Genomic DNA, 18,304 nt, shown 5'->3' on the forward strand with positions numbered 1-18,304 from the left:
ACCTCATTAACTCATATATATATATTATAGTTTTATTTTGACAAGAAAGGTGTCAGTCGCAATTTTAATTTATTTTTTATTTTTATTATATATAATTATATATACGATAGTATAGTATAACTATGATAACGATTTAAATAATTAATTATATTTTTAGTCATATTAGAGCGTGATCAGATTCTTAAAAATAATTTTTTATAGTGGAATAAGTATCTTATTGTATTTTTAGATAAAGTTTATTTTCATCATTAATTTCGGTCGATATATCATATTTTTTCTCTTCAATCAGTCACGTGATTTTCATTTTTAATATATTTTTTATAATTTTATAAATATAAATATAATATAATTTAAATTTATAATATTTTATATAAAAATAAATGTATTGGGTATTCAATTAAATTGCATAAATATAAAATTAAAATTTATTTAACACGAAAAGTATTTATTTCAAATTTAGGAGCAACCAAGTGTAAAAAAAAATTAATTAATTAATTAGCTTTATTTAATAAAAATTAAAATTAATTAGTTGATAAACGAGAGGAGAGGATTAAAGAGAAAATAAAGTAATTACAGCTTATTAAGATAATAATTCAAGGGGTTGCCGACACGTTCAAATCAATTTAGTGGGAATTTTTAATTTTCAATTAAATAATAAATTTAAGGAGCATTTCAATTGACTGGACAATTTTATTTTGAATAAATTAAATTAAATATAATATTATTCTCTTTGCTTGCAGTGAAGGGTATTTTTCCATTATCGTCAGAGCAGCTTTGCGGACTTGTACGGCGTCGTTTCCATTAATACGTGAGGCCTGCGAGCCTGCGGTCTTATGTAGACGTAAACGTACTTCAGATCCATACAACCCCAATTTTTATAAATTGCCGTTCATTTTTTAAATTATCAATTTTTCCGTGTTATTTTTATTTATTTTTAAATATATTTAATACCCTTTAGCCTTATTTTTATTTATTAAGATGGAAAAAAATAATAATTCACAGATAAAAATTTATTATGAATTATTACATTACTGTCATCTCATAAATTACTGTGTGTCTGTGTGTGTGTATATATATATATTAACGTGTAAAGTGTCGCCTATAGATCCGAATATATATATATATATATACCTTTATACATGGTGGTGAAATGGCTGGCATGCCTAACTCTATCTTATCAACACATGCCTAATGGATGAGAGCTTCATATTTATACTTGTTTAGATGATTCAGGAATTCAATTTTTAAACTAAAAAAACGATAGATGTAACAGCCCTCCCAGGGGAAGTCCTAGATTGTATTGTGGTAACGTGATCATTACTCCTGAACCTCCTAGAGGGGAATGAAGAAGGGAAGAGAGACCGAGTTACCTAATGAAGGAACGAGGGATGCCTTTTCTCTGTTCACTACCAGTATCTTTATGGGAGCCTCGTTGCTTTTTCGTTTCGTGAACTGAATCAGAACTTAAAAGAAAATAAATTATAACTTGAATACATAAGTAAAATAATAGAATTAGGGTTTATATTTCATATCTAATAATTTAGAATACCCAATAACGCTACGGGAATGATCATTCTAAAAAAACAAACGAAAAATTAAGAATCAAATAAAAAATAAATAATTAGGTATCCTATGAGTCCTTCACTAACATTTGAAAGATGTCCGGGTGGTAAACTATTCACAACATTCTTGTTGATCGGAATCTGGGTCTTGGTCATCTTGATCTGAAATAATTAATGAACGAGTGAACTATATTAGCCTAATAAGAATATCACACTACTCACCGATACAGAAATAAAAGTTTGTAAGAATCATAAAAATAATTAATTGAGCTCTTAATTTAAGTAAATTCATTCATCATAAATAAAATTATTTACTGCATACTTACTTTAGCAAGATTTCCTAAACTGATATATAGAAGCAATAACATAACCAATATCATAATCTCATATTCAATTAGCTAGAACAACAACTTTCATTTTTTATCTGTCTACTGGTATTCATAGGGGTCAATAGGGATGTCTCCACTATGATGAACTCTTATTTAACACTGTCAACTAACTGGTCGTCCCCATACCTCATCCGGTATGAAGGTAAAACGGGTCGTCCCCATACCCCGTCCGGTATGACCGTCAAAATACCAATTCTTGATACCCCGTCCGGTATGAGGCAATGTTCACGGTAGGGTTCCCTATGTAACAACCCCGGAAAAATTTAATATTGGAAAGGCATATATATAGATAAATAATCTGAATTTGCGGAAGCGTATTAAACATTGCAATTAACATCCCTTACGCAATACCAAAACGTGTTCAACAAATGAGGGAATAAACTAATCAAAATAAATGCTCGAAAGTAAGAACTACAATTATAACTATGGGATCTTTAGGCGTCCCCTTCGCCGTCTTCCTGCGGAACGGGCTCGGGAACCACGTCTTCCTGATCTGAAATTCTTAAGTAAGGAGTGAGCTACACTAGCCTAGTAAAGACATCACTCTACCTCACTGCCACAGGAGTAAGGGTTGGTAGAAAACAAAAACGACCAATGGAGCATAATTTGTAATAAACCCATTTGTTCATAAAAACGTTTACTTTTCATTTACCTGGGTGAGATCCATAAAACAATACACAAGCAACACATTATCATCATCACGTTATCACATAGACTTTATAATACAACATTTATCACGCGTTTGCATTTCAATCTTTAAACAGCATAATTTCTCTTTACCAGCCTACTAGTATCCATGGGGATCCATAGGGGTCCCGCTACCCGTGAGCCCTTAACATTTATAACCTGATTCTAGGGCCGTCCCCATACCCCGTCCGGTATGGGCGCCAAAACCATGAACCTCAATACCCCGTCCGGTATGAGGGTGAAACGGGCCGTCCCCATACCCCGTCTGGTATGGGCACCAAAACAGATAAGGTCTCCATACCCCGTCCGGTATGAGAGACCACGTTTCCGGTAGGGTTCCCTACGGACCCGGTCCGTCCACCATCTCCCAGGATACCTAGTCAGGCTGTCCACATTATCCGTTTGCCAATTCACATAACCTTTTATCCCTTTTTCTTTAATCACCATCATCAAGTGACACACAAACATGCAAACCAGTAGTTCATGCCAAGAAGACAACACACAACATCGGGTTCTCAGTCATTCAGTCCATAATCAATGAAACAGTGATACATGCACACAAAACTATGAAATAAAAATATCAGACATCATACTGCATTTAAAACTATAAAATAGAACAAACAACAACTGACCGATAAATACACAAGACTCGGGCTCCATTAGCAACCTTAAACAATTTCACACAGCTATTGATTCATAAAATACCATTTTATCATTTATTGCACTTTAATACCGTGATAGGAAATAGGGTGAGGAATCCTTACTTGTTTTCGGGACACGAAATAGGCTTTTTCGAGCACCTGCGGGTTATCCCTAAATTTTCTGAATTTTTTTCCGAAAAACTGAAACACGCTACCAGTACCTGCACGTGTCCCAAAAATCTCAGAATCAGACCTAGGGCCCCTTTTGGCCAATATTGCAATTCTGGCACGGCGGCTCCGCCGTACTCCGGCGATGGCGCCGCCGCAAACGGCGGCAATTCACCTCGGGTTGGCCTTTTTCGGCCGAATTCGGCCACACTTACATCGGTCCTTGCGATAAAACAACCCTAGGGCCCTTGGGGGGCCAAAAACTTACGAAAAATTGAAGCTTACCGGCGATGCTCTCGAGTGCGGCGGCTCTCCGGCGTGGTTCGTGTTTTGGTGATTTGGCTCTGATCAACCTGTAGAGAAAAGAATGGTGATCACGGTGATATAAAAATTGTATCAAACGGAGGCCAGGAAGGGCCTCATCGGAGGCAAAAATCGAGGAGAGGCGCGGTGGCGCCGCTGGATTTCTGCCGTATTTTTCGGCCATTTGGCCGGGAGTTTGGCTTCGATTTGGCCACAGGGGAACTCAACATTGAAAAACGAGCTAGAGGTATGAAATTTACCTCGATTGGCGGTCAGAAAACTCCCTTGTGCGGCGGCGAGTGGCGGCGGCTGGCTCCTCCGGCGTCTGGTTCGTCTTCTCTGGCGAGGGCTGGCGGCTAGGGTTTTTGTGGTCAGGTGTGGGGGGTTTATTTATACCCTTTGCCTTTTAATCACAGCCGTCCATCTTGATTTAATCTGGGCCGTTCGATCGCGATTTAATTTGGATTAAATCTGGGTCGTCCGTACTTGATTAAATCTGGACCGTCCGTGCGCGTGCATCTGGGCCGTCCGTGCGCACGCTTGCTCTGGGCCGTCTGTGCGCGCGGGGATGCATCTGGGCCATCCGATCGCGCACACGCGGATCGCCCACATGGTCTGTTTACCAGCCTGACTAGGTATCCTGGGAGATGGTGGATGGAGCGGGTCCGTAGGGAACCCTACCAGAAACGTGGTCTCTCATACCGGACGGGGTATGGTGACCTTATGTGTTTTGGTGCAATACCGGACGGGGTATGGGGAGGGTCCGTTTCACCCTCATACCGGACGGGGTATTGAGGTTCATGGTTTTGGCGCCCATACCGGACGGGGTATGGGGACAGCCCTGGAATCAAGTTATAAATGTTAAGGGTTCACGGGTAGCGGGACTCCTATGGATCCCCATAGATACTAGTAGGTTGGTAAAGAGGAATTATGCTGTTTAAAGATTGAAATGCAAACGCGTAATAAATGTTGTATTATAAAGTGTATGTGATAACGTGATGATGATAATGTGTTGCTTTTGTATTGTTTTATGGATCTCACCCAGGTAAATGGAAACTAAACGTTTTTATGAACAAATGGGTTTATTACAAATTATGCTCCATTGGTCGTTTTTATTTTCTACCCATCCTTACTCCTGCGGCAGCGAGGTAGAGTGATGTCTTTACTAGGCTAGTGTAGCTCACTCCTTACTTAAGCATTTCAGATCAGGAAGACGTGGTTCCCGAGCCCGTTCCGCAGGAAGACGGCGAAAGGGACGCCTAAAGATCCCATAGTTATAATTGTAGTTTTTACTTTCGAGCATTTATTTTAATTAGTTTATTCCCTCATTTGTTGAACACGTTTTGGTATTGCGTAAGGGATGTTAATTGCAATGTTTAATACGCTTCCGCAAATTCAGATTATTTATCTATATATATGTCTTTCCAATATTAAATTTTTCTGGGGCTGTTACACCCTATGTGCCCGATCCGTTCACCATCTTTCAGGATATCCAGTAAGGCTATCATTCATTCATTCACTTAATCAAGTAATTTTATATTTACATTTAATTTTCAATTTCAATTTTTAACTCTAAATTACGCTAAATAAGCAATACATGCATAGAGAAAATACAACTGAATGATCTTACCAATTTCAGTGTATTATTATTCATTTAAAACTGTAAAATCAAAAATTCAGTTATAACAGGACGAACAGTAATAAAAAACCAGTTTCACCTCCATTAGCAATCTGTAATTAATTATCGAAATTTTTTAAATTACGCAAAATACCGTATTATTTATAATTAAACTTCAATTCTATAATAGGGAATAAGATGAGAGATTCTTACTCGAATCGGTGTCTGAAATACTAAACTTTTAGCTGCACCTACTGACGGTCCCCAGGTTCACTAAATTTTTCTTTGAAGATTAAAACATGCTTTAAATACCTATAAATATCCCAAAAAATCTAAAATTGGTGTTAAAAACCTTTTTCGGCAAATTTTAGAATTTCGGCACGGCGACACCACCGTGCTCTGGCAATGGGACTACCTCATGTGGTGGTGATTTGCCTCGAACTTGCCTTTTTTGGCTAGTTTTATACTCATCCCTGAAAAAAAATACGTTAAGAGGTCTCGGTTGGCCAAAAAAGTTGAAAAATAAAAACTCACCTGCGGTGAAATTTTCCGATGCGGCAGCTTTAACAACTCACCTTTGCTTTGCGATTGAGCATTTTTCTTCAGTGCAGCGGCGGGTGGTGGCGGTTGGCGAGGAGGCAGTTGGGTTGTCTTCTCCAGCGAGGGTTTTGGCAGTTAGGGTTAGGGTTTGGTGCGGATCGGGGTTATTTATATCCATCCATTTTTTATCTAGGTCATCCATCACGTTTGATCTGGACCGTCCGATCGCGATTAAATAGGAAGTGAATCTGGACCATTCATCGCGATCCAATCTAGTTCGTCCATCGCGATCTAATCTAGACTATTCGATTGCGTTTGAATCTAGTCATTCGATCCCGTTTGTGAGGGAGCGCATCCAGGCCGTCCGTGCGTGTGAGAACGGACCGCAGCCATTTAATCACGGGCACGTAGATCGCCCACGTGACCTCCTACATCAGCGTCTCCACCACTTGGCACGTCCTGTGTGGTCAAGGCTGCGGACCGGGCATCTAACGTGGTGAAACTTCTCTAAATTGCATTTTAACTCTTGTTTTTCGATATTTTTTTCAAAAATACCCTCAGAATCTAAAATTTCACCAATTTTTCCCAAAATTGTTTTCAATTTAATCTTCCATCAATTTTATTTCATTTTTACCCCAAATAAAATAAAATAAAATAAATTAATAAAAACTATATTTATTAATTATTTAACTGAAACAAAAAATTTTGTGGGTTTTATAGGTGAACTATTCACAACCTTCTTGTTGATCGGTATTTCGATTTTAGTTTTGTTTATCTAAAATAGTTAATGAATGGGTGAACTACATTAGCCCAGTAAGAATATCACACTACTCACCGATACAGAAAATAAAAGTTGGTAAAAATCATAAAACCAACCAATATAGCTCTTAATTTAAGTAAATTCATTTATCATAAGTAAAACTCTTTATTGCATACTTACAGTTGCGAGATTTCTAAAACTGGCCTATAGAGACAATAGTTTAACAACATCATAATCTCATATTAAAGTAAGTAAAAATAACAACTTTTCATTTTTTTTATTTATCTACTAGTATCCATACGAATCTATAGGGATGTCTCTCTACGCGTGACCAACATCCAACCTTCTCAACTAACCGGTCGCCCCCATACCCCGTCCGGTATGAGTGTCAAAAATACCATCCCTCAATAACCCATATGGTATGAGGATGAAACGGGTCATCCCCATACCTCGTTCGATATGAGCACCAAAAATACCAATCCTCAATAACTCGTCCGATATGAGGCGACGTTCACGGTAGGATTATTTATGTACCAGATCTGTCCACTATCTCCCAATATATCCAGTAAGACTACCATTCATTCTTTCACTTAATTAATCAATTTTTTATTTACATTTAATTTTTAATTTCACAATTTAACCGTAAATCAACGCAAGACAAATAATACATGCATCAAGGAAACACAACTGAATTATTTTATCAATTCCAGTATATTATCATGCATTTAAAGCTATAAAATCAATCAAACAGTTAAATAGGACAACAATAATAAATAACCGGTTATGGCTCCATTAGTAATATGTAATTAATTCTCAAAGCTTTTTAAATTACGCAAAATACTGTATTATTGATAATTAAACTTCAATTCCATAACAGGGAATAAGATGAGGGATTCTTACCCATTCAGTATCCGAAACACTAAATTTTTTATTGTGCTTACTAGCGGTCCCTGAATTTTCTGATCCTATATAGGTTAAAACATGTTTAACGTACCTAAAAAATACCCCCAAAAATCCAAAATTGGTATTAAAAATTTTTTCTGGCAAATTTAAGAACTCCGGCATGGTGGCACCACCACCTGCGGCGGTAGTTTACCTCGGACTAGCCGTTTTCAGTAAGTTTTGACCGATTTTGACCAGTTTTATACTCATTCTTGCTAGAAAACACGTTATGGGGTATTGGTTGGCCGAAAAAAGTTAAAAAATAAAAACTTACCGGCGGCAGAATTTTTCACTGCGGTGGCTCCGCCAGTTTACTTTTGCGGCCGAGTGTTTTTCTATTATCAACCTGTAGAAAATAGAATGGTGAACACAATAGTAAAAAAATCACATGAAACAGGAAACGGGAAGGGGCTAATTGGATGCGATTTTTAGTTTTTATGCGGCAGCGCTGTCGGGCTTTACCCGTAGTTTCTGGCTCATTCGTCGTTCATTTTGCTTTGATTTGGCTATGGAGGTGTTCAAAATTAAATTCTGGGCGAATAAGAGAATTTTTATCTTTTTTGGCTGTCGGATGTGGCTCCTGTGCGACGGCGAGCGATGATCGACTTTCTTCTCTGGCGACTGGTTCTTCTTCTCTGGCGGAGGGCTGACAGTTAGGGTTTGGGTTCGGTGTGAAGTGAGATATTTGTACTCGTCTCCCTTAAATATGAGTCGTTTATCACGTTTGATCTTGACCGTCTGATCGTATTTATAAAAAAATGAATCTGAACCGTTCATCACGATTTGATTTGGGGTACGATTCTGCTTAAAGAAGAAACGAATGTAGACCGTTCATCATATTTAATCGCAATCGTTCGATCGTACCTAAAGAGGAAACGAATCCAGACCGTCCATGCGCGCGGGAACACATCCGGGCTGTTCGATCGCGAGCACGTGGATTGTCAACATGGCTTCCGTGTGGCACTGTGTCAGCGTGCCTTGACATGTGGGGCGCTCCGCTTCGTCGGGACTTTTGAGTGGGCGATCCTATGTAGTGCATTTTTCTTAATTACATTTTAACCTCTAATTTCTGATTTTTCTTTTAAAAATTCCATATGAATCCAAATTTTCACTTTTTTTTTCAAAATTATTTTCAATTTTATTCTAAACCTATTTATCTTCCTAATTTCACATTAAATAAAAATTTATAAATTTCAAAATTATATTTTTATATATATTTTTTTTAAAAAAATTAATCCCGAATCAAATTTCAGAGTCGGGTATTATATTTAATCTGCAATATGCTTTTTGTTTTTGGGTAAATTTGGCAGATTAGCACTTGGAATTTTGATTATGTTTTACGTGTTCATTTTCAAATAGACAAGTGGAGAAATTATTCATTGAATAATGCTATATTCTATATGGATTAAAAGCTAAATAACCATGTTTTTTTTTTATTTGTGGGCGCATATTCTATACATAATAATATCATATTCACGTATGCATTTATGCATACATATATATATATATATATATACACACACATATCCTCAATAAATATACGTGTATATATATATATATATATGTGGTGGAGTACTTTCGCCCATTTTAGGGATTATGCCTTTCTTCCTATGAGTATTAGGCAAACATCATTCGTGGAAAAAGGAAAGTGAATGTTGTTTGTTTCCCATCTTTTCTTTTTCAATGGGTTTTATTTAAAGTGATATTCTCTTTTTTTTTTTCTAACTTATAATGACATGCATGCACATCGATACATATCTACATCTATATCTATATCTATATCTATATCTATATCCAAATCCTCTTTTGAGTTCCACCCCTAAATTTGCATCTTTGACTTTGATAAAAAAAAAAAAAAAATCCCATTCTCCTCCATCAATTTGCATGCATTTGTGTTTTTATATACAATATATGCAATTATTTAATTTTACTAATATATGTTATAAATTTGGCTAAGTAAATAAAAATATATGATTCGGTATACACACACCCACCAACACACACGTACGTATAATCAACATGCACAAAATTATTTATATGTATATAGTAAAATATTTTTAAATATTTAAATTAATTATTTTAAAATTTAAACTATTAAAAATTAATAAAAATAAATCAAACACCTTTTATATTGTTCGCTTTTAAAAAAATAATTTTGTTGAATTACAAGAACGGAAAAAAGTAAACATAAAGACTAACTGAAACATGTTCTAACCCAAAAATCATCAATGAGATCGTCGTTGGTAATGCTAATGAGCTCGGCGAAGGGAAGGCAATGGAGGTGAAAACCAGGTGACATCAAGAAGGCATGGTTGGCCAAAAAATCTGTAGCTTTATCCAGCATGATTTTAACATGTTGAAACTAGCATTGACATAAAACAGTTTATTTCGGACTATTTTGTTAAGTATCTTAAACGCAACCATGATGTCTATCTGAAAGATAATTTAATATTGTTTAATTAATAAGTTATTACATATATTAAGTTAAAATTAAGGACTTTGGTTAAGTTATAATTTAAAAGCAAACAAACATCCCTTTATCGAAACTAATTGAAGCTAAGTTCCAAGAAATTCACAAGCCCAATAGTAGAAATCATATGTGTAGAATGTGGAAGCTAAAAACACACCCATCCCCAAAAAGAAGAAAAAAAAAAAGCAACAGTAAAAAAAGCAAAAGCCAAAAAGTAGAAGTAAAGAGGGAGTGAAGCTTATAGCTTTTTTTTTTATAATTTTAAAACATTAATTAATTATATATATATATACGTATAAGAAAAATCACTTCAACAACCCATGATGGGTAATATATGGAGATGTGTGTAGAAGCACTTTGGTAGGAAGCACTTTTGTAAAAGCTGATTATTATAATTAATGTGTAAAAATAATCTTGTTATATATAGCTTAAGCATGGGAATTCTCAAACACCAAATCTTCGTTGGAGTGCGTTTATTCTTCTTCTATGTCTCTCAGAGGAATTGACTCTTCCATGTTGGGTGTAAAAAAAAAAAATATATATATATATATATATATACTCAATACGTACTTACTGAAGTAGATAAAAAATAATTTTCCTAAAAAATACTAAATGAGAAAGTAAAAAATAATTAAAAAGTAAAATTATGAAAAGCCTTTTCAAAAGTCCATATAACGGGAAAAGCAAAAGGTGACGCCCGTGCCTTACCTCTTCCTCAGCTTTTTTTCTTTATATATATATATATATATATATATGGCTTAAACCACCCACAGTAGATTTAGTAGATATCTTTTGTGTGTGAACACTCACACCCAAACATTTCGTGTATAATATATATATACATATACACCTGTCTCTATTTCTTTCAAAAAAAAAAACATGCATATGATATCTAATTCTCACCAATTTGAATGAATTTCTGCTTATGTAGAATTGTAATTATAAAAATTAATTTTATTCTAATAAAATATTTTAATTTAAGTGAATAAAAACATTATATTATAAGTATTTTTTTTTCTAATTTAAATAATGAACAAGTTAATATAATTTTTTAAAATAAAATTACTATTAAATAAAAATTGATTCTAAAAAATTATTATATTTAATAAATATTATTGATATATTTATTATATTTAAATATAAATATAAATTTAAAATCATTTTATATCGTAATTTAATACAAATATATTAATTATAACTAAAAGAATTTCTGACATATTTATTACATTTACTAAAAATTTTAAATTATTTATCAAACAAATTATTATAATATAATTTAATGAGAAAAATATGATAAAGTATTAGTGTCTCTAAAAAATAATATAAATGCTGTAAAAGTTTTTCATATTCATATACATATATACATATACATGTACATATACACACACACCTGTATATATATATATATGTAGACACATGCAAAATCCAAAACCAAGATAAATCGTTTGCTGCTTTTTATTGTCTTTTTCTTTAATCAATTAGAACTGCTGGCTGCCCAAACATGTCGACCGTACCACATTGTAATAATTTGTTGATCTATGAAATTTCAAATAATGTGTTGTATATAACAAATTGACAGTGTTTAAAAATTGTACATTAAAATATATATATATATATATATGTACACTTCAAATTACACATCCGCACTCACATTTGTAAATTTTGGTCTTATTTCATTTTATAAATTCAACATACATCAAATTATCATTACTTACATGATAATAAACTCCATCAATCACAAATTTAAATGTTATGCATAAAAAAAATAAAGCATATAATATATATATGACAATTATAAATTCAATATAAATATGCAACTAAAAGGGTAATCTGATATTAAATTTTTTATACTTTATTTAAATATTATAAATTAAAATCTTATAAAAAAAATTAATTTTATTATTTTATAAATATATTATAAATTGACAGTGACAGACTTATAATTCATAATTCAATAATATTAAAATATTAATTTATTAAATTTTTATAATTCGAACAGTCACAACAAATTAAAAACGTTAGATATGATATTTTATTTTTAAAAAAAATTAAAAAAAAAATAGAACATAAATATGCAATGATTCAAGAATCATATATATCTAATTGTCTTTTGTCATATCATTTATAACTTTGGAGTTATAAAGCAACAAAAAAAAAAAAAAAAAAGCAATGGATATCTTAAAATGAAGTTTCAAATCATGAATGAAGACAAAATTTGATGTCTCCCATTATTGCCATCCAACCATTAGCTTATCTTAATTGTCATTAGAGACTCTATTAACAGTAATTAATGCATAATTAAAATAATTTGACTTCTATTTTTAATTAAAATTTTATATTTATTATATATAGTTAAAAAGTATTAATCAAACTCAAATTTTGAATTTATTTAGAATTTACTAAACTAATCATTATTATCAATTTTTTAAAAAGAAATTAGGACTTGTTATAATTAAAATAATTATAAATTTTTAAATTTGAAAACAAAGGATTAAATGAGAAGGTTTGAAATTTCAAGTGGGTCAATTTAAGATATTTCAAAAACTTAGAGGCCCATCATTTTGTTCACAGAACATAATGGAAATAACTTAAAATTGGTGGTCATGAAAGTTTCAAGTGGACCATTTTAAAGATATTATAAAAGTTCAGGCCCAACATTTGGATAATTAGAAATTTTAAAAAGGTTCAAATGTGGACCATCACAGAAAATTACATGAAATTTGACATTTAGAGTTTAGATTGATTGTTCTTGAAATGAAAAGCGCCGTGGCGGTGCAGTTACTTACTAAGGAGGACTACAGTGCTAATGCGCATGCCGCTATCATTCGTGAGATCAAGCATTTGCTATTATAAATTTGACATGTTCAGATCCAACATGTCTATCGTAAATGAAATAAACGCGATGATTGGTTGGCAAATACTCGCTTATCTTTACCGATGAAACTCAACTCTCATGTTCAAGTGCTAAATGATCTCAAACGATTTTTCAGTGACGATATCATAAGTGTTTCTTGACCTCCGGATATATACGATGATTTTTTAATTTTTTTTTTAATGACTTTTGACTCTTATTGTATATTAAAAAAAATTGGATTCATTAAATTTTACAAAAAAAAAGAGAAGAAATTGTGGTGTTTATTGATAGTTTTTTTGAATATTTATAATATAAATAAAATCAAAATTTATGAGTAAATTTTATATTCTGTAAAAACTATTTTTTCAAAACATTTAATAATAATGACAAGATTAACAAAAATTATAAAACATTACTTATTTAAATTAAAATAAGATATTCAAAATAAAAATTATTAAATATTACTAACTGAACTTTATAATTAATTAATAAACCCACTTTGCAATTACTAAATTTACCCATTAAGCAACATTCAAATATAATGTATACATATATATATATATATACACACACACACATATTGAGTGGATGTGTGGGTGTGTGTCTATATATGTAGTACATATACATATATATATATATATAAACATAAAAATAGCAAAAGGCACCCATCAATTAAAGGTCCCCCCACCAATCATACCATAAAAAATACAAACAAATTATAAAAAGGGAAAAGAAAATAATGTAATTTATTTTCCAAATTCAGCAAACAGAAGGAACAGAAAATGGTGGGTTTGTAGAATGAGTTTTCATGGTTTGCAGCTGGCTGAATGAGACTTCTTTTGGAACTTATGATTAGGCCCACAATCACTTCTTTAATTTCACATGGACCCCACATTTTCTTATTAATTTCTTTTTTTTTTCCACACAAATAAATTATATCAAGAAAAATAAACAATGGAGAAAACAAGCAAAAAAAAAAAAAAAAAAAATTCCAAATATTTTTGGGTTACAAATCATGTTAAAATGTAGTAATTTAAGAACAAGTTATAAGTAAAATAGAAATATATTAATAAAAATATAATATAAATTTATTTATAAACATTATACTCACTTATAGAGAAAAAAAAATTTAACCAAACCAAACCAAACACCCACAAAATTTAGATGAATTATGATTCAAAAAGGTTCTAAAATTTTACATAGTTACTAGTTCGTTATAACACAATATAATATAACACGATCATTAGCCTTTAAATCTTGGGGTATTAGTTACTATCACGTGTATAATATGCATTGTGTTTTCGTAATGATTTTTTAATATTTTATTAATAATTTTTGTTAATTTTTTGTGATAATTAATTAATTCTATTGTAATCAAATAATTACAAAAAATTTAAATGATTGCTTAAAAAAAGTATAAATTATTATCAATATTAAAAATAATTACTTTAAAGACACAAAACCTTCGAGTATTATACAATTTTCTATATATTTTACTTTATATTAATATCTATCACGTTCAAATCGTGAGAAATATAATTAGATTTGTTACATAAAGTTTAAATCAAATGTATTCAATTTGGTAAAAATAGAAATATATTTAAACATTGAACAATGTTAGATGTACAAACATTTAAATAGATGTACAAACATTTAAATAAAACTAACAAATTAGTGCGATAATTTATGACACGTTCTGTCAATTATTTATTTTATTTTTTTTTTGTATAAATGTTATTTTTCATATTATAAATTTATATAAATATTTTTTAAATAAAATATTTATATATTTTTTATTTTTAAACTCAAAATGTATTTCGATTGAAACCTATACGACATAACTAATTAACGAACATATTTAAATACTTCATTTTTTGCTATATATTTCATACATCACATTTGATATATATTATGTTTACGAAATACTATTCATTTATAAAATATGTCTTGTTAGTAAAATAATAGGCATACAATGTAACGATTTGGGACTTAAAGGAAAAAAAATTAAAAATTAAATTAGAAAGTGAAATAATAACGTTAGGGTTTACATTACTTACACAATAATTCAGAATACCCAATAAGATTACGATAATGATCATTCTAAAAGAATAACGAAAAAATCAAAGAAATAACTAGAAAGTAAACAATTGAACATATTATTCGCAATCCTATTATGGATCGAAATTTGAATCTTGGTCATCTTAATCTGAATGATTAATGAAAGAGTGAGTTACACTACCCCAGTAAAAATGTCACACTACTCACCGATACAAAAATGAAAGTTGGTATAAATCATGAAAATAACTAATTGAACTCTTAATTTAAGTAAATTCATTTATTATAAGTAAAATAATTTATTGTACACTTACCGTAACGAAATTTTCAAAACTGAACTATATAGACATAGCACAAACAACTTTATAATCTTATTTTCAAGTAACCAGAACAACAACTTTTTTTTTATCTGTCTACTGGTATCCATGGGGGTCCATAGGGATGTCCCTACAACGTGTGAATGCTTATTCAACATTTTTAATTAACCGACCGTTTTAATACCCCGTCCGGTATAAGTGATAAAAATACTATCCCTCAATACTCCGTCCGACATGAGGGTAAAACGGGTCGTCCTTATATCACGTCCGGTATGAGGTCACGTTCACAGTAGGGTTCCTTGTATACTCAGTCCGTTTACCAATTCCCAATATATCTAGTAAGGCTACCATTTATTCACTAATTTAATCAAATAATTTTCTGTTTATATTTAATTTTTAGTTTCACAATTTAACTGTAAATCACGTAAAACAAGCAATACATGCATCAAGGAAGCACAACTGAACTATTATACCAACTCTAGTGTAATATTATGCATTTGAAACAGTAAAATCAATTAAACAGGAACAACAGTGAATAATACCCAGTTCCGACTCCATTAGTAACATGTGATTAATTATCGAGATTTTTCAAATTGTACAAAATATTACATTATTTATAATTAGACTTCAATTCTATAACAAGAAATAGGGTGAAGGATTATTACTCAAATCGATGTCCGAAAAGCTAAGGTTTCAGCTGTGCCTACTGAAGGTCCTCGGGTTCTCTGAATTTTTATTTGGAGATTAAAACATACTCGAACTATCTACAAATACCCCAAAAAATTTAAAATCGGTGTTAGAAACCTTTTTCGGCCAATTTTGAGATTCTAGCGATGACACCACCGCCCGCGGCGGCAGTTTGCCTTGTGCTGGCCGTTTTCGGTCGATTTTGTATTTTTTCTTGCGAAAAAATACGTTAAGAGGTCTCGGTTGGCAAAAAAAAATCAAAAAACAGAGGCTTACCGGTAGCAGAGTTTTTCGGTGCGGTAGTTCCGCCGACTCACCTTCACGGTTGAGTGTTTTTCTTCGTTCAACCTGTGGAAAACAAAATGTTGAATACAATGGTGAAAAAATTGTACGAAACAAAAATCGGGAAGGGTCTCATCGGATGCGATTTTTTATTTTTCCTATGGCGGCGACGCCGGGTTTTACTCGCAGTTTTCAGTCCATCCATCGGTCCTTTGGCTCTGATTTGGTCATGGGTGTGTTCAAAATTAAATTTCGAGCGGCTGAGAGAATTTTTACCTCTTTTGGCAGTTGGATGTGGTTTTGGCACTCTGGCGGTCGGCAGTCGGCTCCCTTCCCTACGACTGGTTTTTCTTCTCTGGCGGGGGGTCTGGCAGCTAGGGTTAGAGTTGGGTGTGAAGTGAGGTATTTATATATTTCTTCTTTTGATATGGATCGTCCAATCGCGTTTAAATAGGAAGTGAATGTGGACCATTCATCGCGTTTGATCTGAACCGTGCAATCACGTTTAAATAGAAAGTGAATATGGACCGTTAATTGTGTTTGATCACGATCGTCCGATCGTGCCTGATGAGGGAACAGATCCAGACCGTTCACGCGTGCGGAAACAAATCTGGACCGTCCGATCACGGGCACGCGGATCGCCAGCATGGCCTCTCGCGTGGCACTGCGTCAGCGTGCCTTCCCACGCGTCGTGCTCCAATTCGTTTGACATGCTGACTGAACGGTCCTACGTGACATATTTTTTTTTTAAAATTACGTTTTGACCACCAAATTTCTGATTTTTTTTCAAAAACATTCATGTAACCTAAATTTTCACTACTTTTTCTCAAAGTTATTTTCAATTTCATCATCTATCTATTTTTTCCTAATGTTTACATTAAATAAAAATTTATAAATTAAAAAATTAAATTTTATACATTAATTTTAATTTTTTTTAAAAATTAATTAAGAATATCACGTACAAAACTCAAAATTTCGGTATAAATTAGGTGAAGTATTATTTTTTTACTTTTGCAATGATTTATTATATTTTTACAGTAATATATAATTACCATTTTTTTCTTTTCTAATCTTTTGTTATGATTCGTTATTTTTTTATATTACTCATTATAAGTCATGCAAATTCGACGAAAGTAGACATACAACTCTAGTCAATTTTTGGTATATCTAAAATTTAAATAAATATCGTTATTATTTTAATTATTATTATATAAAATAATTATCAATCATTAGTTTACTTGGTAAGAAAATAGTATTATTACTTTAACTATTTAAATTTAATTTTTGTAAATATAATAAGTACATTCAATGCACCAGGCTGGTGTAGGTTTACACCCTGTAAATTATTTGCTTTCTTATATATATATATATATATATATGCATAAAGCTTTAAAAAATATTTAGTAAAATATTTATATAGTAAAATATTTTATCAAAAATTTAAAATAAACAAATAATATTTATAAAGCTTTAAAAAAATTATTCAAAAACTTGTGAAAAATCTAATCAATTGTAAATTTAACATATTCAATTTTTTATATAATTATTTTGAGTCCGGGAATTGCTTACACAAATTTTCCTTTGTTCTCGGGTCTCGGGTCGGGTCTCGGGGTCACCAAATTAGATGTGATTGAATTTTTGTGTTTCGTGGAAATCACGTATGGTGGGTGCTGACTGTGTGTCCGAGAGGATTGCATGACTGATGATTAATCCAATTGGGTGATTAATTAAAGATTATAATAATAATGCATGTCGTTAATTATTAATTAAACAAATAATTTTAGTTTTGTATTTTCCACATAATGGTTGGATTTTATTTGTCGCCACCCCCAGCCAATTGACTCACCAGGATATTGGGGATACACAATTATATAAATATATTATATACTAATAAATATCTTATAACGCATTTCTAATGTGAGAGTTATGTACTAATCCATCTATTCACAAAAATCCAAACCCAGATAGTATATAAACATACATAATATTATTATATCTAAGTATAATAACAGATATATATATATATGTA

The sequence above is a fragment of the Carica papaya genome, chromosome 7, assembly GCF_054855325.1.
Source record: "Carica papaya isolate Zhongbai chromosome 7, ASM5485532v1, whole genome shotgun sequence".
Taxonomy (NCBI): Eukaryota; Viridiplantae; Streptophyta; class Magnoliopsida; order Brassicales; family Caricaceae; genus Carica; species Carica papaya.